General features: G+C 40.3%; 1 pseudogene; it reads right to left on the bottom strand.

Moving 5' to 3' along the window:
* Positions 1-9,348: 9,348 nt before the first annotated feature.
* On the bottom strand, positions 9,349-13,019 carry LOC100674403 (olfactory receptor 11G2-like; annotated as a pseudogene).
* Between the last annotated feature and the right edge of the window lie 9,805 nt (positions 13,020-22,824).

The following is a 22,824-nucleotide window of genomic DNA, read 5'->3' as shown; positions in this document are numbered from 1 at the left end:
ACGTCTCATAGAAAAGCATTTTCTTGTAGAGAATGTGCAGGAGACATCACCTCATTCTGGCTATCAATTTCTGCAGCCAAGTGATTTCAGGTGAGCTCCCCAGCTGGGTGGTTATATAGATCCTCTTCCTAGATTGTCTATATCAATTGTTAGCTCAGGACTATCAACAGCTACAGAATGATACCACCTATTTTTTTTTTTAGTTTTCTCTTCTGGAATCGGGTTTGCCATCCTCGTTTTACCTGTTTTTAAATTCCATTGTTGCTTTGGATAAATATTCCTCCCTTCCTTCTTCCCTCCTTTTGTGTGTGTGTGTGTGTGTGTGCGTGTGTGGCTTTCTCTCTCCCTCTTTCTGTTTCCCTCCTTCCCACCCTCCTTTCTCTTCTTTCTTCCTTTCCTTCTGGTAGCTTTCTTCTTTCTTTTCCTCCTTCCCTTCCTCTCTCTCTTCCTCCTTCCTTTCCCCTTTCTCTCCTGGCTGCCTTTTCGCCTTTTAGCCTTCTTAGAGGATTTTCTTGTGCTTCTGGAAAAAAAAAAAAAAAATCACTTAAGAAGCTTGTTGAGCATTTTCATCATTAGTCAATTAAGGCTGAGTTTGTACTAAAATTTTACTTCGAATATTATCAGAACTTCTGCATTACCCTACTGTCATGACTGAGGGGCTCTGAGCATATTGGTGCCCTGTGATCCCTCATTGGTGTCCTTATACACTTAATTGTCATTTTCATCTTTTTCTAATATTACTGATCACTCTCTGTGTGGCATGGGCACACTGACAACTCTGTCCTGAGTTTCCATACCCATCATAGAATATCTATTCCATCCCCTTAGTCCCACATCTGAGAGTGTAGTTAAAAGGCAGACATTCACTACATTATGACTGGCATTCAGTACATTATCCTTACATCATCACTCTGTAGTGATCCAATCTCAAATCCTCTTGTCTATGGCCTACTTGACAAGGATCTGAATTTTACCCTCAGTCATGTCTTTTGTGAAATGAGAATTAACCAAAGCTCTTGAATTGCCTTTTTATAGCCCAAGGGTTCCAACTCTTCCTGTTTTGGTGAAGAGGTACATGGAAGCCTTATCCTCTTCTGCCAATCCAAATTGACCCGTCTTTAGACTTTATAAATCTCTGGCTTTTAGTAAAAAAAAAAAAAAAAAAATTCTGTATGTGTAACCAAATTTTTGTAAAGATACCATAAACAAAATCAAAAGGCAAATGCTAGAGAAAAATATTTAACACACATGACAGATAAAGGGTTTATCTCTGAAATATAAAAGATTTCTTGAACCAAACATTCTTTGATGCATTACGAGGGTAGGGAGGGAGAGAGAGAGAAATTCACTCACTAGATAGTAGACAAGAATCATCTCAGGTAAAGGGAAGGACAACACACAGTAAAGGGAAAGTCAGCACAACTAAACTAAACCAAAAGCTAAGAAGTTTCCTGAACACAACCAAACACACTGAGGGACAGAGTAGCTAGAGCTAGGGTCTGGGGACCATGGTTTCTGAGGACTTCTAGGTCAATTGGCATAACGAAGTCTATTGAGAAAATGTTCTCTCTCCCACTTTGGTGAGCGGCATCTGGGATCTTAAAAGCTCATGAGCGGCCATCTAAGATGCATCGATTAGTTCCATCCCACTTGCAGCCAAGGAGAATGAAGAACACTAAAGACACAAGTTAAATATTAGCCCAAGAGACAAAAGGGCCACATAAACCACAGACTTCATCAGCCTAAGACCAGAAGGACTAGATGGTGCCGGGCTTCCACCAATGACCACCCTAACAGGAAAAACAACAAAGAGTCCCTGAAGGAGCCATAAAAAAGTCTGGAGCAGAAGTCAAATTCACGTAAAAACGCCAGACTTAATGGGGTCTGACTGAGACTGAGGAACCCCAGAAGCCATGGCCCCTGGACGCTTGTTAGCCCAGAGCTAAAACCATTCCCAAAGCCCACTCTTCAGACAACAGTTAGACTGGATTATAAAACATCAAATAATGCTCATGAAGAGTGTGATTCTTAGTTTTAAAAAAAAAAAAAAAAAGCAGATACACGAGACCAAATGGGCAGCTCCTGTCCAGAGACAAGATGAGAAGGCAGGCAGGGACAGGAGCTGGTTGGATGGACACAGGAAACCTGGAGTGAAAGGGGGGATGTGCTGCCACATTATAGGGATCACAACCAGTTCACATAACAACATGTGCATAAATTTTTGTGTGAGAAATTAACTTGAGCTCTAAACTTTGACCTAAAACACAACTTAAAAAAAAAAAATTTCTTAGGAAAAATATAAATAATTAAAAATGAATAAGGATATTAACAGACAAATTATAACAGTGGTAATTCCAAAGGCCAGTGGCAGAGGAAAAAATTTCTCAATCTTATCACTAATAAAACAGGTATCAATGACATTACCAATAGGCTGTTTCCTCTGGCCCACCAGACTGGCAGAATTTAGTAATGATATGCATATTGTTTGTGGAAACATGAATGTGTGCAGCCTTGAGTGAAAGTAACCTGACAATGTCTGTTATATGCATTGGTCTTTGACCCAAAAATACACCGAGAGTCTATCCTACAAAAGTTAAAATGCATGAGTGTATATATATATATATACTTGCATATATATATACACTTGCATTTTATTTTATTTTTTTATACATATGTGTGTGTGTGTGTGTGTGTGTGTGTAAACCAAACCCATTGCCATCAATTCCGACTCATAGCCAGCCTATAGGACACAGCAGAACTGCCTCATAGGGTTTCCAAGGAGCAGCTCATGGATTTGAACTGCCGACCTTGTGGTTACCAGCCAGCTCTTAACCACTGCCGCCTGGGCTCCATATATACGGTTTTTGATGGTTGCGGTCTTTCAGAAGAAGATTGCCAGAACTTATTCCTGAGGTACCTCTGGGTGGATTCGAACTGCCAGGCAGTCTCTTTTGCCAACTGAAGCAGTAAATTGTAAAACATCAGGCAGGCTTTCTTGAAGTGCCTCATAGACCCTTTCTAGGGACATTCCTGATCTTTATCTTGAGGTGAATATGAGATATAATAAGCCATGCTGAAATATTTCACTTTCCTGTTCTCTCACACCTCACCTTTCCATACTCTGAACACACTATTCCCCAGCACTCTCCTGCAGCAACTTAGCTCCTTTGGTCAAAGTACTTATCACAATTTTAATTTTTTCTCAGCCTAGACTGTGGGTTATCCACTTTATCGGATTCATTTTCTAGCTCAGCACCTGACATATTGAAGGTGCTCATTAAGTTGTTTTTTTTTTAATAATTTTTACTGTGCTTTAAGTGAAAGTTTATGAATCAAGTCAGTCTGTCACATATAAGCTCATATACACCTCACTACATACTCCCATTTACTCTCCCCCTAATGAGTCAGCCAGCTCCCTTCTTCCAGTCTCTCCTTTCGTGACCATTTTGCCAGTTTCTAACTCTCTCTACCCTCTCATCTCCCCTCCAGACAGGAGATGCCAACACAGTCTCAAGTGTCCCCCTGATACAAGTAGCTCACTCTTCGTCAGCATCTCTCTCCAACCCATTGTCCAGTCCCTTCCATGTCTGATGAGTTGTCTTCGGGAACGATTCCTGTCCTGGGCCAAGAGAAGGTGTGAGGACCATGACCGCCAGGATTCCTCTAGTCTCAGTCAGACCATCAAGTCTGGTCTTTTTATGAGAATTTGGGGTCTGCATCCCACTGTTCTCCTGCTCCCTCAGGGTTCTCTGTTGTGCTCCCTGTCAGGGCAGTCATCGGTTGTGGCCGGGCACCATCTAGTTCTTCTGGTCTCAGGATGATGTAAGTCTCTGGTTCATGTGGCCCTTTCTGTCTCTTAGGCTCATAGTTATCGTGTGACCTTGGTGTTCTTCACTCGCCTTTGATCCAGGTGGGTTGAGACCAATTGATGCATCTTAGATGGCTGCTTGTTAGCATTTAAGACCCCAGATGCCACATTTCAAAGTGTGATGAAGAATGTTTTCATAATAGAATTTATTTTGCCAATTGACTTAGAAGTCCCCTTAAGCCATAGTCCCCAAACCCCCACCCTTGCTCCACCAACCTTCGAAGAATTCAGTCTATCCCGGAAAATGCTTTGCTTTTGGTCCAGTCCAGTTGAGCTGACCTTCGGTGCTTTGAGTACTGTCCTTCCCTGCACCTAAAGTAGTTCTTATCTACTAACTAATCAGTGAATAAGCCTCTCCCACCCTCCCTCCCTCCCCCCTCGTAACCACAAATGTATGTGTTCTTTTCAGTTTATACTATTTCTCAAGATCTTATAATAGTGGTCTTGTACAATATTTGTCCTTTTGCCTCTGACTGATTTCGCTCAGCATAATGCCTTCCAGGTTCCTCCATGTTATGAAATGTTTCACAGATTCATCACTGTTCTTTATCGATGCGTAGTATTCCATTGTGTGAATATACCACAATTTATTTAACCATTCATCCGTTGATGGACACCTTGGTTGCTTCCAGCTTTTTGCTATTGTAAACAGAGCTGCAATAAACATGGGCGTGCATGTATCTGTTCGTGTGAAGGCTCTTATTTCTCTAGGGTATGTTCCAAGGAGTGGGATTTCTGGGTTGTATGGTAGTTCTATTTCTAACATTTTAAGAAAACGCCAGATAGATTTCCAAAATGGTTGTACCATTTTACATTCCCACCAGCGGTGTATAAGAGTTCCAATCTCTCCGCAGACTCTCCAACATTTCTTATGTTGTGTTTTTTGGATCAATGCCAGCCTTGTTGGAGTGAGATGGAATCTCATCGTTGTTTTAATTTGCATTTCTCTAACGGCTAATGATTGAGAGCATTTTCTCATGTATCTGTTAGCTGCCTGAATATCTTCTTTAGTGAAGTGTGTGTTCATATCGTTTGCCCACTTCTGGATTGGGTTGTTTGTCTTTTTGTGGTTGAGTTTTAACAGAATCATATAGATTTTAGAGATCAGGCACTGGTCGGAGATGTCATAACTGAAAATACTTTCCCAATCTGTAGGTGGTCTTTTTACTCTTTTGGTGAAGTCTTTAGATGAGTATAGGTGTTTGATTTTCAGGAGCTCCGAGATATCTGGCTTCTCTTCGTCATTTTTAGTAATGTTTTGTATTCTGTTTATGCCTTGTATTAGGGCTCCTAACGTTGTCCCTATTTTTCTTCCCTGATCTTTATCGTTTTAGTCTTTATGTTTAGGTCTTTGATCCACTTGGAGTTATTTTTTGTGCATGGTGTGAGGTGTGGTCCTGTTTCATTTTTTTGCAAATGGATATCCAGTTATGTGCCAGCACCATTTGTTAAAAAGACTCTCTTTTTCCCAATTAACTGATGCTGGGCCTTTGTCAAATATCAGCTGCTCATATGTGGATGGATTTATATCTGGGTTCTCAATTCTTTTCCATTGGTCCATGTGCCTGTTGTTGTACCACTGCCAGGCTGTTTTGACTACTATGGCTGTATAATAGGTTCTAAAATCAGGTAGAGTGAGGCCTCCCACTTTCTTCTTCTTTTTCAGTAATGCTTTGCTTATCCGAGGCTTCTTTCCCTTCCATATGAAGTTGGTGATTTGTTTTTCCAACACATTAAAAAATGTCATTGGAATTTGGATCGGAAGTGCATTGTATGTATAGATGGCTTTTGGTAGAATAGACATTTTTACTATGTTAAGTCTTCCTATGCATGAGCAAGGTATGTTTTTCCACTTAAGTAGGTCCTTTTTAGTTTCTTGCACTAGTACTTTGTAGTTTTCTTTGTATAGGTCTTTTACATCTTTGGTAAGATTTATTCCTAAGTATTTTATCTTCTTGGGGGCTACTGTGAATGGTATTGATTTGGTTATTTCCTCTTCGATGTTCTTTTTGTTGATGTAGAGGAATCCAAGTGATTTTTGTATGTTTATTTTATAACCTGAGACTCTGCCAAACTCTTCTATTAGTTTCAGTAGTTTTCTGGAGGATTCCTTAGGGTTTTCTGTGTATACGATCACGTCATCTGCAAATAGAGATAATTTTACTTCTTCCTTGCCAATCCGGATGCCCTTTATTTCTTTCTCTAGCCTAATTGCTCTGGCTAGGACCTCTAGCACAACGTGGAATAAGAGCAGTGATAAAGGGCATCCTTGTCTGGTTCCTGTTTTCAAGGGAAATGCTTTCAGGCTCTTTCCATCTAGAATGATTTTGGCTGTTGGCTTTGTATAGATGCCCTTTATTATGTTGAGGCATTTTCCTTCAATTCCTATTTTGCTGAGAGTTTTTATCATGAATGGGTTTTGGACTTTGTCAAATGCCTTTTCTGCATCAATTGATAAGATCATGTGATTTTTGTCTTTTATTTATATGGTGGATTACGTTAATGGTTTTTCTAATATTAAACCAACCTTGCATACCTGGGATAAATCCCACTTGGTCATGGTGGATTATTTTTTTGATACGTTGTTGAATTCTATTGGCTAGATTTTTGTTGAGGATTTTTGCATCTATGTTCATCAGGGATATAGGTCTGTAATTTTCTTTTTTTGTGGTGTCTTTACCTGGTTTTGGTATCAGGGGTACGGTGGCTTCATAGAATGAGTTAGGTAGTAGTCCATCATTTTCTATGCTTTGAAATACCTTTAGTAGTAGTGGTGTTAACTCTTCTCTGAAAGTTTGGTAGAACTCTGCAGTGAAGCTGTCCAGGCCAGGGCTTTTTTTGTAGGTAGTTTTTTGATTACCTTTTCAATCTCTTTTTTTGTTATGCGTCTGTTTAGTTGTTCTACTTTTGATTGTGTTAGTTTAGGTAGGTAGTGTTTTTCTAGGAATTCATCCATTTCTTCTAGGTTTGCACATTTTTTAGAGTACAATTTTTCATAATAATCTCATATGATTCTTTTAATTTCAGTTGGGTCTGTTGTGATTTGGCCCATCTCGTTTCTTATTCAGGTTATTTGTTTCCTTTCCTGTATTTCTTTAGTCAGTCTGGCCAATGGTTTATCAATTTTGTTAATTTTTTCAAAGAACCAGCTTTTGGCTTTGTTAATTCTTTCAGTTGTTTCTCTGTTCTCTTATTCATTTAGTACAGCTCTAAAATTTATTATGCGTTTTCTTCTGGTGCCTGACAGATTCTTTTGTTGCTCACTTTCTATTTGTTCAAGTTGTAGGGACAGTTCTCTGATTTTGGCTCTTTTTTTTCTTTATGTATATGTGCATTTATCGATATAAATTGAGCTCTGAGCACTGCTTTTGCTGTGTCCCAGAGGTTTTGATAGGAAGTGTTTTCATTCTCGTTGCATTCTATGAATTTCTTTATTCCCTCCTTAATGTCTTCTATAACCCAGTCTTTTTTCAGCAGGGTATTGTTCAGTTTCCAAGTATTTGATTTCTTTTCCCTGATTTTTCTCTTATTGATTTTTACTTTTAAGGCCTTGTGGTCTGAGAAGATGCTTCGTAATATTTTGATGTTTTGGATTCTGCCAAGGTTTGTTTTATGACCTAATATGTGATCTATACTAGAGAATGTTCCATGTGCACTAGAAAAAAAAGTATACTTTGCAGCTGTTGGGTGGAGTGTTCTATATAGGTCTATGAGGTCAAGTTGGTTGATTGTAGCAATTAGGTCTTCCGTGTCTCTATTGAGCTTCTTACTGGATGTCCTAACCTTCTCCAAAAGTGGTTGTGTTGAAGTCTTCTACTATAATTGTGGAGGTGTCTATCTCACTTTTCAGTTCTGTTAAAGTTTGTTTTATGTATCTTGCAGCCCTGTCACTGGGTGCATAAATATTTAATAGGGTTGTATCTTCCTGATGAAATGTCCCTTTAATCATTATGTAGTGTCCTTCTTTATCCTTTGTGGCGGATTTAACTTTGAAGCCTATTTTTTCAGAAATTAATATTGCTACCCCTGCTCTTTTTTGCTTGTTGTTTGCTTGATATATTTTTTTCCATCCTTTGAGTTTTAGTTTGTTTATGTCTCTAAGTCTAAGGTGTGTCTCTTGTAGGCAGCGTATAGATGGATCGTGTTTCTTTATCCAGTCTGAGACTCTCTGTCTCTTTATTGGTGCATTTAGTCCATTTAGTAAATTCACTATGAAATTACAGATATGTGTTTAGTGCTGTCATTTTGATGCCTTTTTGTGTGTGTTGTTGACAATTTCATTTTTCCACTTACTTTTTTGTGCTGAGACGTTTTTCTTTGTATATTGTGTGTTCCTCATTTTCATACTACTTGAATTTATGTTTGCTGAGTCATTATGTTTTTCTCGGTTTTTATTTTGAGTTATGGAATTGTTAGACCTCTTTGTGGTTACCTAAATATTTACCCCTGTCTTTCTAAGTAAAAACTTAACGTGTATCATCCTATATCACCTTGTTTTCCTCTCCATATGGCAGTTCTATGCCTCCTGTATTTAGTCCCTCTTTTTAATTATTGTGATCTTTTACATAACTACTTCAATGATGCCGTTTTGAGCATTTTTTTTTTCTTTTTAAAATTAATGTTAATTTGTTTTTTTTTATTTCCTTATTTGAGTTGATATCAGGATGTTCTGTTCTGTGACCTTGTGTTGTGTTGTTATCTGATGTTATTGATTTTCTGACCAATTTCCTTTACTATTTCTTGTAGCTTTGGTTTGGATTTTGCAAATTCTCTAAGCTTGCGTTTATCTGTAAATGTTTTAATTTCACCTTCATATTTGAGAGAGAGTTTTGCTGGATAAATGATCCTTGGCGGGCAGTTTTTCACCTTCAGTGCTCTATATATGTCATCGCCTTGCCTTTTTGACTGCATGGTTTCTGCTGAGTAGTCTCAACTTATTGATTCTCCTTTGTAGGAGACCTTTCTTTTATCCCTGGCTGCTTTTAAAATTTTCTCTTTATCTTTGGTTTTGGCAAGTTTGATGATAATATGTCTTTTTAATTTTCTTTTTGGATCTATCTTATATGGGGTTCGAAGAGCATCTTGGATAGATATCCTTTCATCTTTCATTGCTGTCAGGGAAGTTTTCTGCCCACAGATTTTCAACTATTCTCTCTGTATATTCTGTTATCCCTCCTTGTTTTGGAACTCCAATCACACGCAAGTTATTCTTCTTGGTTAGTCCCACATGATTCTTAGGGTTTCTTCATTTTTTTTAATTCTTTTATCTGATTTTTCTTCAACTGTATTGGTGTCAATTCCTTTATCCTCCAACTCCCCTACTCTCCATTCCAATTGCTCGATTCTGCTCCTCTGACTTCCTATTGAGTTGTCTCATTCTGTAATTTTACTGTTAATCTTTTGGATTTCTGAATGCTGTCTCTCTATGGATTCTTGCAGCTTATTAATTTTTCCACTATGTTCTTGAATAATCTTTTTGATTTCTTCAACTGCTTTATCAGTGTGTTCCTTGGCTTTTTCTGTAGATTGCCTTATTTCATTTATGAGGTCATCCCTGATGTCTTGAAGTATTCTGTAAATTAGCTTTTTATATTCTGCATCTGGCAATTCCAGGATTGTATCTTCATTTGGGAAAGATTTTGATTCTTTAATTTGGGGAGTTGTAGGAGCAATCACGATCTGCTTCTTTATGTGGTTTGATATCGACTGCTGCCTCCGAGGCATCTATAAGATATTGTAATGATTTATTTTATATTTGCTCACTGAGTCTTCTCTTGGTTTGTTTTCTTTCAATATACGTAGATGGGCTACTAGATTGCACTGTCTTGATTGTTGTAGCCTTTGAATCAATAATGTCCTCTTACCAGCTGGTTTGGGCCATTACCAGAAATACAAGCCTAAGCGTCCATTCACTATTCTTGAGTCGAATCTGATTTTGAGTCACCAAGTGTGTGGGGTAGACTGTCACCTATTCGCTTAGAGGAGTAGTGATAGTTGTGTGCACCAGATTCTAGCAGCAGCAGGGGGTCACACTCCGGGAGGGGGGGCAGGATCCTGACAGGCTTCCCCCAAATGCCAGTGTGGTAGGTGTGTCTCTATTCCTAAAGCACTTTGGTGGGTGGGCTCTGCAGCTGTACCTTAGGCACCCAATGCGTGTACCTCTACAGATTGGCAGATGTCACTATCCTCAGACCCCTATGGCAGGAGGTGAGGTGGTTTGGGTGGAGCTTCAGCCCTCGGTTCCCCATTGTGGGTCAGTGAGGGCTCTGTTTAATAGGTAGAGATATCAGACCTGGGAAACTTGTCTTTCCAGTAATCCGCTAAAACAATTATGGTCAGATCACTATCAGAATTGCCTTTGCATTATAATAGCCACCTTGTTCCCTGTAGGGATGAAAGCCCAAGACTGTGGATCTCATATGCTTGGCTGGAGCTGGTTCTGTATTTTTAGTCCAATTTCGGGAAGTCAGAGAAGGATTCTTGGTCCCTGGGTTTTTTGTAGCTGCTTCTCTCAGGCCAGAAGAATGGGTTAGGAAAAGACAAAACAAGCAAACCAAAAAAAAAAACCTAAAGCACTTCACTCTCTGGCCCAGGAAATTCCAATGTTAATGAAGCCACCTGGGAAGGGGAGGGGAGGGATCAGATAGATAGGAGAGAGTAGCACCCCGAAATATAGACAAAGCTACTTATCTTGTTTGGTGATGACTGTTCTATCTGAGATTCCCTAGGGGCATTTATCCTGTGTGTATTGGCTAGGTTGAGATTGCCCCCGAGGGTCAGGCCCCTTGTCCTGTGCTTGTGCTGTCTCAGAAACCGTGGTCAGTTCCTCCGCTCCCAGTCCAAAGCCCAGCGCCAAGGTTCCCTGGCTGCGATGCTGCACTCCAGGCTCCAAAACCAGTCACTGCCTCCCTGTGATTTCTCCTCCTGTCAGCCGCATTGCTGAGCTGCCTGTATGCACTGGCTGGTCTTCCCCCGAGGTCACTTCTGGGGGCTAGGGCTGTGCCCCAGATTTGCACCGTCTCAGGATGCCGTACTCAACTCCCCTGCACCCAGTCCAAAGCCTGGTGCCAAGGTTTTCTGACTGGAATGCTGGCTCCAGGCTCCGAATACAGTCGATGCTTTCCCGTGGTTGCTCGTTCGTTCTCTCTTTAGCTGCGTCAGTGTGCAGCTTGCTTGCGCTGTCTGAGTCTCTATGGAGGTTACCCTAGGGGGCTAGGGGTTAGGGCTGTGTCCTGTTTCTGCCCCGCCTCAGCAAGCCTCTATCAGCCCCGCCACTCGGCACCAGGAAACTGCAAGGGCTCAAGGCTGTGGAGTAGGTCGTGGGTTCCAGAAGCGGTTGCTGGTTCAAGGAGCAGCTTTTCATTCACCTGTCACTCAGGTCAACTCTTTAGATCTGTGTTTGATGGTCAGGGTTCGTAGATTTTCATGTATGTGATCGAGTCACTTGTTTTTCAGAGTCTTTGTTGCAAGGGGGATCCGAGGTAGCGTCTACCTAGTCAGCCATCTTGGCCCTGCCTCCCATTAAGTATTTTTTAATGAATAAAGAAGATAAAAATAACAATTCTGAAAAGAGACCACTTATAACTTTATCATAGTTAATTTCCTTCCACACATCCTCAGAGAACAAAGTCTTTCCCACCTTCTCCAAAACCAACAAGTCTGGTGAAATGTCTGTAGGTTCTCAGGTCCTGGCAGCTTCATTTTTCCATTAGCTTACTTTCTAGATTCCCCAACAAACCAGGAATTGTCTCAATTCTCAGAAAATTTACTAGTAGACACATCATCTTTCTTCATTCCCTCCTTGTCCTTCTTCTTCCTCGTAGAATATTTTATGTGGTACAAAATTCAAAAGATACCAAAGGGTACAGAGTGAAAATAAGTCTTTTCCCTTCCGTTATATCCAAGACGTCCTCTCTTCCCAGATGCAACCACTGCTAGGTTTCTTCTCGGTCATTTGAAATATTTTTTTTTTTTTTAAACACACACACACACAAGTTTATATTTTTTATACATAAATAGCAGTTTACATACTGACGTTCATTTATTCACTTAGCAATAAATATTGGAGGTGGTGCCAAGGTTTTAATTTTTATGTTCCAAGAAATTTCTGCAGGGCATGTTTCATATCTTTGTTCCTCAGACTGTTGATCACAGGATTAACGAGTGGGGTTCCCGCAGAATAAAACAGGGTCACAATCTTCTGCACTCCAGATTCGTGCTTGGGTGTTGGGCTCAGATACATGACCATCACCGAACCACAGAAGAGTGAAACCACAGCCAAATGGGATCCACAAGTGGAGAAGGCCTTTCTTCGTCCAGATGCTGAAGGGACCCTGAATACAGCTCTAAGAACCAGAGCGTAGGACCCCATGATACAGAGGAAAGGCATAAATGAGAGTAGAGAACTTAATATCATCCAGAGGAACTCTATCACCAGGGCTCTGGGACAGGTGAGTGCCAACAGAGGATCTGGGTCACACAGGAAATGATCTATAATCCTAGATCCACAGAAGGACATCTGGGAGATGATGATGATAGGGACTGGGAACCAGAGGAAATCAAGTATCCAGCAGCTGACCACGAGATTGGTGCAGAGACGGCCAGTCATAACAGTGGGGTAATGCAATGGCTGGCAGATGGCAAGGTAACGATCAAATGCCATAACTGCTAAGAAAAAGCATTCTGTAGAACCCAAGGAGGAAAAGAAAGCACCCAGAGAAGGAGATGACCTTGGTCTCAGAGAGGAAGCTGGCCAACATATTGGGGACAGTAGAGGTGACATAGCAGTTCTCCAGAAAGGAGAAGTTGGCAAGTAGGTTGTACATGGGTGTATGGAGTTTCTGGTCCCAGCACACAGCACAGATGATGGAACCATTCCCCATGAGGGTCAGGAGGTAGACAAGAGAGAAGAGCACAAAGAGGAGGACCTGACCCTCCCTGGGGCAGGGGAAGCCCAAGAGGATGAAGCCAGTGATGGTGCTGGAGTTGTTGGAGGTATTGAAGATTTTCATATGTCTGTGAGCTGTAAAAGACCAGAAAATATGGAATAACAGTGTAAAGACAGATGGGGATCCAGATTTATATTTAAAGAATCTTTGGAAAGAAAATAAAGACTTATGTATCAATTGCTACTCTTTCTTTAATCCCGAAATATTGTCCTGGCTTCCTCTTTTGCTCTCATACATGTTTTCATTGCTCTTCAAATAAATTTTGTTCAGAATTGATAAGCTCTTAAAGGAGAGTGTTTTAGAGAAATTTGGAAATTATATTAGACTGTATACTTAGTAGAATATCTGTATATCTATGTATATTATGTATATATACATAGATATAGATAAGTGTGTGTGTGTATTCTCCTAAATAAAATACATATGTATATAGAGCGCTATGTTGTCTTTGTTGTGTGCCATCCAGTTGATTTTTGACATGGTTATGTGTGTGTGTACTCTTCTAAGTATGATATATATGTATATAAAGAGGTATAAATATATACATCTACTTTGTGATATGTCTGTATATATATTCATATCAATATCTATATCAGAGTCAACTCTGACTCATGGCAACCCCATTCATTTCACTGTTGAATTGTGCTCCATAGGGTTTTCAATGGTTGATTTTTTTGGAAGTAGACTGCTTGCCCTTTCTTCCCAGGTGCCTCTGAATATAGCCCTTACTAAATTAGGATATTAACAGGAACACAAAGGTTATCTGTTGCCCTTACCTGGTATATACAATCTCAAATGTAAGATTTTTGAAGTGTGGCTTAAGACACTAAAGAGTATCTATTAGGGGTAACTCCTAATAGAAATATTTCACTTTTATAAGTCCCTCAGGACAAAGGGCATAAAGTTGCAGGAACAGGTAGTTACTTTTACAGGTATAAGGCTCTCTCCAGATATCCCCCTGCGAGGTAAGGATATGGGTGATTAGAGAGTTGTGTTAGGACAGGGAAAAATTTAGTGAGAGGGACTGGGGGAGGGTATAATTTTGAAGCTCAAATAATTCACAAAAAGTTCCTTTCTTTTGGTCAAATTTCTTTAGGACATTATTTGATTTCCACAGCAAGGGGGACTCACACAGACAATAAAAAAGTCTCCCAAGGTTCTAACCATCTCACCTTAGTTTATATTACCCCAGGGCTTTTTTGACCTCCACTGGGGTCAGCGGGGGAGGAGAAGTTGGCTGCTCTATGAACTACCTCTTCTATATGTTTTCACTTGGTCTTTAAATACATCTGTCTAGGGGATCATATTAAGTCTCAAACAACTGTATATTCATGAAGGACAGCTGAAAGCAGATTTCACAAAAAATCTCTGATTTTCAAAATGACTCTGTAGTATCTTCATTTAGGACCAGGAACACCCCCACATGTAGCAATTGATACATAAGTCTTTATTTTCTTTGTTCTTGTCTTTTTGTAGAATGTTTTTAAAAATAACGTTGTGGTCATTAGTTACATGGCACACTGACTCAAAAGTGACAGAAGTGACACAGAGTAAAATTTGACATAACTGAGGAACTCAAGGTATCTAGTCTCAGGAGTTACAACAAAACAAAAATTTTATCAAGACTTTAAGATTATAATATTAATCTTGAGTGTTAATATTATCTTAGAGTGCAGGACCAGGCAGTGTTTCGTTTTGTTGTACATAGGATTGCAATGAGTCAGTACTGACTGGATGGCACCTAACAAAAACAACAATATAATTCAGTGCTAATGATCAATTCAAGGAATCTATCGCTAATAGTGTTTTTTTTTTTTTTTTCCTCCAGATAGTTCTGTGGATTTTCCTCAAATGCTAATTTATAGGCAATCACCTATTTGGCCATCCTATTACTGGAAGTATGGGTGGTTGAGGTCTTTCTTTTTTTCCTCCTGTTTGTTTTAACGTCCCGTCTCCTCCTTTTCTGTTATCCTTCATACTCAATTCAGCTGCAGCTCCTAGCGTCTTTATTTCTAAAATACATCTTGATGCATTTGTTTCTCTCTCTTCCCTGCCACCGCCTAGTTCATCATTGTTTCTCTGGATCACTACAAAGGCCTCCTGAAGGACTTGCTGTACAATCCATTCTCTATGCAGCAGCCAAGCCTTTGAATCACGTACATCAGATCCTGTCATTCCGTCTCATAAAAATATTCAGTAACATTCTCAATAATAACAATAAAAGAAATAAAACTTAGGGAAAAAAACTACTCAGTAACTTCTCTTTAAACCTAGAATGACATAAAATAAAAACTCAATTTTATGGTTAATGGGCCCTTGAAGGATCTGGCCTCTGCCTATTTTACCATCTATCCCACCCCTTTCCACTTCTTCAGTTACAAGGGCCTTCTTTCTGTCCCGAGTCCCTGGGTGGTGCAAGTGGCTAATGTGCTTGACTGAAAACCAAAAGTCTACCCAGAGACACCATGGTAGAAAGTCCCGGTGATCTGAAAAATCAGCCGTTGGAAACCGTTGTGGAGTACAGGTCTATTCTGACACAGATGAGGTCACTGCAAGTTGGAGCTGGCTCCATGATAACTGGCTTTTCTTTTAGAATAAGCCAAGTCCTTCTTTGACCAGGTTCTTTGCTCTAGGTGTTCTCTTTGCCTGCTACTCCCTTTTGGAGTTTTTATTCTTCAATTTTCAACCTAAGCATTATAGCCTCAAGGATGCCTTCCTTCCATGCCATGAGTAATCTTTCCAGCCATTCTCTATCCATAACTTTTATTTATTTTCTTCCTGATGTTGTTGTGGTTGTTAGGTGCCATCGAGTCAATTTTGACTCATAGTGACCCCCTGTGACAAAGTAGAACTTCCCCAAAGGGTTTTCTAGACTAATCTGTATGGGAGCAGATTGCTAGGTCTTTCTCCTGTGGAGCCACTGGGTTTGAACTGCCAACATTTTGGTTAGCAGCTGAGCCCTTAATCATTGCACCACCAAGGCACCTTATTGTCTTCCTAGTACTCATCAATATCTGAAATTATTTTGTTTCTCTTCTTATTGTCTGTCTGCCACTTGAATGAGGGCAATGCCCTTATCTACTGCTTTCACTGTTTTATTGTAGAATGTAGCACAAAGTAGGTGTTTAGTAAATATTGTTGTATAACTGGATAGTTCTACTGGTTTAAAAAAATTTTTTTTTTCTATGGACTTCCAGCCACGTGACACCATACACAAAAGCACCATGCCATCCCTCCACAGCAAAGATCCAAAAAACTGAGTAAAACAGAGATAAACGCCACTCCTGGAACCTTAAGTGCCAAATGAAGAAAACTCAGCTAAGCACCCAATGGGATAAGAAATTGACAGAAAACGGAGAGCAAGGAGAGATACCTTTGGAAGGCCCCACAGCTAATGTAGCACGGATCTGGCATCTTGGACTCCTGTACAGGATCAGCAGACAGGGAACATGGGGAAGCAGCTATGCAGAACTCCCAGAAGGAGACACAGCATCCAGTAACGGGCTATACACGCTTCCCCACGCCCCCACCCCGCCAATTCTCTCCCCATCCTCTCTCTACCTCTGAGCTTCCTGGCTGGCTGCAGTGGCTCTTCTCTCAGTGAAGTGCAGCACTCGTGCTGCTTTGATTCGCCCCACGACGTTGGAGATCTCGGGAACAGGAGTATGGAAAAGCAGCTTCATGATGTTCCAAGCAGGAGACAGATCACCTGGTAAGGAGCGAGCGATATACGCTTTCCTAGTTCTCCCCTTCTTCCTCCCGCCTTTGGCCTTCTCTGCTTCCAGCCAGCAGCAGTCTTTTAGCCAGGAGGCACTGCTTTGGCCTCAGGTGGTTTGGATTTGCCCTGTCCACAATCCCGTAGGCCCTGAGCTGATGTTGGTTCTTTCCGTCTCTTTTGGTTTCTTCTGTGCCTCCTACCACCTTTTCCTCCTTTCTCTGGAGCACCTGGCTCCGTGTGCCATCTTTGCTCCTCCTTGAAAAGCTGTGAAGCCACGCTCAACTGGGAAACCACTCACCTGGCCTGTGACACCATGCTGGTGGGATCCCTGGGGCTTTTTTCCTCCTTGTTTTGCTTTCTTCTGTTTTGTTTGTTGTTTTCTTTTTTGCAGCTTGGGAGCCCATCTAGCCAGGCTGCACTGCACGGCTTAGGAGCCACTCTCCCAATCTGAGCATCCACACAGGTGGGATCCCTGGGGGCATTTCTTTTTTTTTCTTTCTTTTGTTTTCTTTTCTCCCTCTTGTTCCCTTTCTGTCTGCCTTCATTTCTCAGTTCTCATCTCTCTACACTTATCTTCTTTTCCTGTCTCCTGAGTACCTGGTGCTATGTGACATCTATACCCCCTGTAGCCAGACTATACTATGCAGCCTGGGAGCTACTTCTGCAGTCTTAGCAGCCCCAGCAGTGGGACTCCAGCACCCCCGGGGCCTTTTCTTTTCTTCTTTTCCAAATTTTTATCGTTATTTTTTTCTTTCTTTTTCCATTTTTAATTTTTCTTTTTGGTTTTCTCCATTTCTCAGTTTCTCATCTCTTCACTCCAATGGGAAGCTCCCTTAGCACTCTTTTATTCCTGTCTTTCTTTATTTGCTTGTTTGTTTTCAGCTCCTATTTTTCTTTCCTCTCTCCTCTTTCCCACACCCCTATTAGCTCCACACATCACAACCTCCCCCCTCTTTCCTGCCTACCTGCACCATGCACTGAACATCACACTCCTGAGAAACACAGCACAGCCTACTGGAACCTGCCCAGCACTGATTCCTGGCCCGCCCTTTCGGCCCTAGTATGTGCCACAAACAGCCTCTCCCAGCCCTTCCCCTTCAGCTGTGCCTGCTCCGCTGCACCATAGCTGAATGACTGTCCCTGCCCATTAGAACAGGAGGTGAAAATATCATGACTACAGACCAGCAAACAACAAAGAACGCACAGCCCACCTGCTCAGACATAACCAAATTAAACAAAAAAGCAGGACAAAACAAGCAAATCTACAATCAAGAAATGAAGAAAATAATTACTGAATGTCCCAAAGATGGCAGACAATATCAAAAAATATTTAAAAAACAGGAGAGGATGGGTCCAGTAGGCATCCAAAATTAAACACCAGATAACTTTCAAGTAGAAGAAAAGGCACTAGATCTACCTGACAGAGAATTGAATTCTCTAGTATTCAGAGAAATCCAAGAGTTGAAGCAAAAATCAGGAAAAAATAGACAAATTTTTGGGAAAGGCAGACAAATTCATGGAATATACAGACAAAAAAAATTGGAACAATTCAGTAAAGTAATACAGGAACAAAATGCCAAAATAAATTCACAACTAGAAATCATAAAAAACAACAATTAGAAATCCAAAGAATAAACAACAAGATTTCAGAAATGCACAGTGTCAGAGAAGGGCTGAAGAGCAGATTTGAAATGATGGAAGACAGAATCAGCAAAACTGGATACAGCTTTGAGGAAAAATCTGAAAAAAGAACACAGGAAAATGAAGAAACCCTGAGAATTATGTGGGATACAATCAAAAGCAAAAATATGTGAGTGATTGGAGTTCAAGAGCCGGGAGAGAAAACAGAAAACACAGAGAGGATCATTGAAGAATTGTCGACAGAAAAAGTCCCTAATATGAATGATGAAAAGCTGGCCATCCAGGAAGGTCAACAAACCCTGCGTAGGACAGACCCCAAAAGAAAAACACCAAGGCATATCATAATCACACTCATGAAAATCAAACACAAAGAAAAAATTCTGCAAGCAGCTCAAGAAAAACAAAAAGTCACACACAGAGGAGAAACAATAAGACCAAACTTTGATTATTTGGCAGAAACCATGCAGGCAAGAGGGCAATGGGATGACATATATAAAACCTTGAAAGAAATTAATTGCCCACCAAGAATAATATATCCTGCAAAACTTTCATTCAAATATGATGGTGAAATTAGGACATTTTCAGATAAACAGAAATTAAGGGAATATGTAAAAGCCAGACCAAACTTAAAATAATTATTAAAGGGAGTCCTTCAGTCTGAGAACAAACAACATGAGACCACAGCCTGAATCCAGGATGCAAGATTGCACCAGGCAGATACCAATCTAGGAAATGAACTCTCAAGGACTATACAAAACCAAAATAATTGCAACAGGGAACCAGAGAAGTTAATCTGTAAATGACAACAATGTCATAACAATAAAAGAGGGAATGAATGGTATAGGTATAGAACTCTGTAATGGAGAGGAAGGCAAGGTGATATCAAGTAATAATAGACTGGTTCAAACCTAGAAAGGTAAGGGTAAATTTCAAGGTAACCACAAAGAAAGTTAACAGACCTACTCACCAAAATAAAGAAGAAAAACATAGTCTCAATAAAAACAAAATCTACAAAAACAAAAGAAATCCACAAACAAAAGGAACTCAGCACAGGACATTATATTGAGTGAAATAAGTCAATCACAAAAGGACAAATATTATATGAGATCACTACTATAAAAACTCATGAAAATGTTTACAGACAAAAAGAAACAATATTTGATGGTTACAAGGGAGGCAAGGGCTGAGAATGGAAAAACACTTAATAGACAAAAGATGGGCTATAACTTTGGTGAAGGGTAAGACAGTACACAACCTGTACAAGGCAAGGCCATGGTAGCTCCATAGACACATCTAAAATCCCTGAGGGAATGAAATGCTGGGCTGAGGGCTGTGGGGACCATGGTCTCAGGGAACTTCTAGCTCAATTGGCCTAAGAGTTTATCAAGGAAATGTTCTACACTCTACTCTGATGAGTAGCATCTGGGGTCTTAAAAGCCTGTGAGTGGCCATCTAGGATACTCCACTGGTCTCACCCCTTGGGGATCAAGGAAGAATGAAGAAAACTAAAGACACAAGGGAAAGATTAGCCCAAAGACCTAATGGACCACATCTACCATGGCTTCCACCAGACTGAGTTCAGTACAACAAGATGGTGCCTGGCTATCACCACTGACTGCTCTGACAGGGATCACAGTAAAGGGTCCCAGACAGACCTGGAGAAAAATGTAGAACAAAATTCTAACTCAAAAAAAAAAAAAAAAAAATGACCTGACAGAGACTGGAGAAACCCTGATAGTATGGTCCTGGGACACTCTTTCAGCTCAGTAATAAGGCCACTCCTGAGGTTTACCCTTCAGCCAAGATTCAACAGGTCCATGGAACAAAACAAGACTAAAGGGGCACACAGCCCTGTGGCAGGGACTGGAAAGCTGGAGGGAACAGAAAATGTGGTAATAGGGAAGCCAGGGTTGAGAAGGGAGAGTGTTGACATGCCATGGGGTTTTTAACCAATGTCATACAATTAAGTGTGCAGTAATTGTTTGATGAGAAACTAGTTTGTTCTGTAAACCTTCATCTAAAGTTCAATAAAAAATAATAAAATAAAAAAATTTCTAATTGTAAAATATGTTCATTGTAGGAACTTTGGAAAATGCATGAATTATAGTGAAGAAAATAAAAGCCAGTTTCCATCTATAAATAGGAGATATTTTGAAATAAACATGTTCCAAACCTTAAAGCAATATTATTTATATAAAAGTGATTTTTACACCACATGAATCTTAAAAAACACATGAGTAAAGCTTGTGGGAATGAAACATTTAAGAAATTCTCTGTTTACCTGAAGATACTAGAGTGTTGATACAGGTTTCAGAGAATTCATTTGAAAGGGCGTTATGCAAGACTGACTGGTCTTGGCAATAAAAAGAAAAAAAAGTGTCAGTGAAAGGTCAGTTAACAGCCGAGTGCTTAAACACTGTACCACCAGGGCTTCTGAGGTTCTGAGTTTTTTTTTTTCTTGCATGTAAAATGGAAGTTGGCATACATCATTCTTAATCCTGTCACTTCTGAGGTGTTTATTGCTCTTCCAGGATTGCCCAAGATACACACGACAGCTAGATTTGCAAATCCAGAAGTGATCAGTTTATATCGTACAATCCTGGAATGAAAACCTTTGCTGGATATTGCATTAATTATATATCAAGATTCAGGATTCAGGACAGCTCTCTTTTAGGATTGTTCTCCACGTATGAGCCTGACTGTCCTGGAAAATGGGAAATGTGTAAAAATAGGTTATCTAAATCTAATAAAATTAAGTATGGGTAAAAGCAAAGATGTTTCCACTAGGCTGTTTTGTTACCCCTCTAGTTATTATGTTTTTTTTTTTTTCTCCTTAATTTTTTTTTTTTTGGCATGTGTTTTCTGTATTGGAATGCATGCGTACTAATTGAGTGCCTTTAAATTTTCGGTTGGTAATGTGGAGAAATATGATCCGGTAATACAGACCACCAATGAGGCAATTGGCACTGTGATGCCACCAATCTGTGGTATGACAATATACCAATGAGAACTATATAAATGATTTATTGTGGGCAGCTTTCCTCTAGGTTACATGGGGAACTTCTAGTTTTCCAAATATGACACAGGAAAATCAAAACAAAACCATTAGGGCTCACTATCACAAAGGGAAGCCATAATTATGCTTGAAAGCCTTATCTCAGAAATTAGCGGAAAAAAAGACAAAAGTTTACAAAACTAACATATCCAGGAAGCATCAGCTAATAGAATGCTCAACCTACCTGACAATGAGGGTCCAACTCTGGTGTGCTGAGCTTCACAAATTTCAAAAGGGACCCCCCTTGACGCGAAATACATTTAGAACTGAAATAGCACTTTACCTCTGAGGTCCAGGGCATAAAAAGTGTCTGGTATATCCTTAACCCAATGTTAATGAAAGAGTTACTCAACCCTCCTTAGTTAGCTCCTGCGCATAGAAAGCAGCCATTGTGTTCACTGGTCTGTCAAAGTTGGCAGTTTCCTCTGACTTGGCAGCAGAAGGAGCTGCTGTCCAGGTAGTGGGAACATGTGTACAGGGGCCTAAAGGCCGTGTCTATGAACATAGGCTGCTCGAACTGAGGAAATGAATAAAACCCACCAAACAAGCTTCACTTTTTAACTTAAGTTAGCACCCAGAACTCGGGATGCTGTACATGCTGTATGTGTTACATGAAAGGTAAGAGAGGACATTTCCCTGATATTTCTTTTTCCCTGAAGCTAGGTCCGGAAGCTGCAGGCAAGTGACAGTCTTGTCATCCTCACTAGTAAGCTTCTCTCAGGAGCCAGTTCAGACAATTGCCCTGTCAGCATAATCTTATGCCTCGATGGCACCTCTGTGAAGGAACACTGCTTCCTGAGCTGGATCATCTGAGTTCAAATCCTCCACCACTTTCTAGCTGTGGGATATTAGACACGTTATTGACCTCTCTATGCTTTGCTTTCCTCTTCTGTAAAATGCAGAGAATAAAAGTACTGACCACACCGGGTGTTTGGAGGGTTAAATGAGTAACATTTGTAAAGTGCCTGCCCACCAGTAAGTGATGCATAGCCCTTTATGCAGTAATATAAACTCTTTTTTTGAAAGTCCTTGGAAATATGTATACTCATTCATTGTTGATAAGCCGTAGCTGTGGTGTACTGGAATAAGCACTTTATTTCAAGTTGGAAACAGGGTTTGAGTTCCAGCAGTTACATTGCTATGTGTGGGAAATTCTACAAGCCAATTATTTCTTTTCTTTTTAAGCCAATTAGTTCTCGCCTCTTAGTTCCTCAGATGTAAAGTGGAAATGATAATGCATTTCTCAAAGGGTTGCGATGAAGGCTGCCGAATGAGGAGCATGTGGAAACACCTTGTCAATGTCTGACATATAAATATTAGATGTTTTCTGTAAAACCATAGCAGAGCTAACAGGAACCTTTTCTCAGAGGCACAGGTCTTCAGCTATATTTTAATATGTTTTCCCCCCAATCACTACATCACTTTCTTTCCTGAAGCAGAAAAGGGAATTTCAATCAAAGCTTCTCAGTCAGTTTCTTGCAGGCTTTTCTGAGAGCAGAGCAGCTGTCTTTGTGATAATCACCTCTGAGAGCTGTTATTTTCTGGTAGACCCAGGGGTTATAAGAAGAGCCTGCCCTTTGCTCCTTGAGGATTC

The sequence above is a fragment of the Loxodonta africana genome, chromosome 10 (genome assembly GCF_030014295.1).
Source record: "Loxodonta africana isolate mLoxAfr1 chromosome 10, mLoxAfr1.hap2, whole genome shotgun sequence".
NCBI lineage: Eukaryota > Metazoa > Chordata > Mammalia > Proboscidea > Elephantidae > Loxodonta > Loxodonta africana.
The sequence above is the reverse complement of the archived record's forward strand: the minus strand, read 5'-3'. Positions and strand labels throughout refer to the sequence as shown.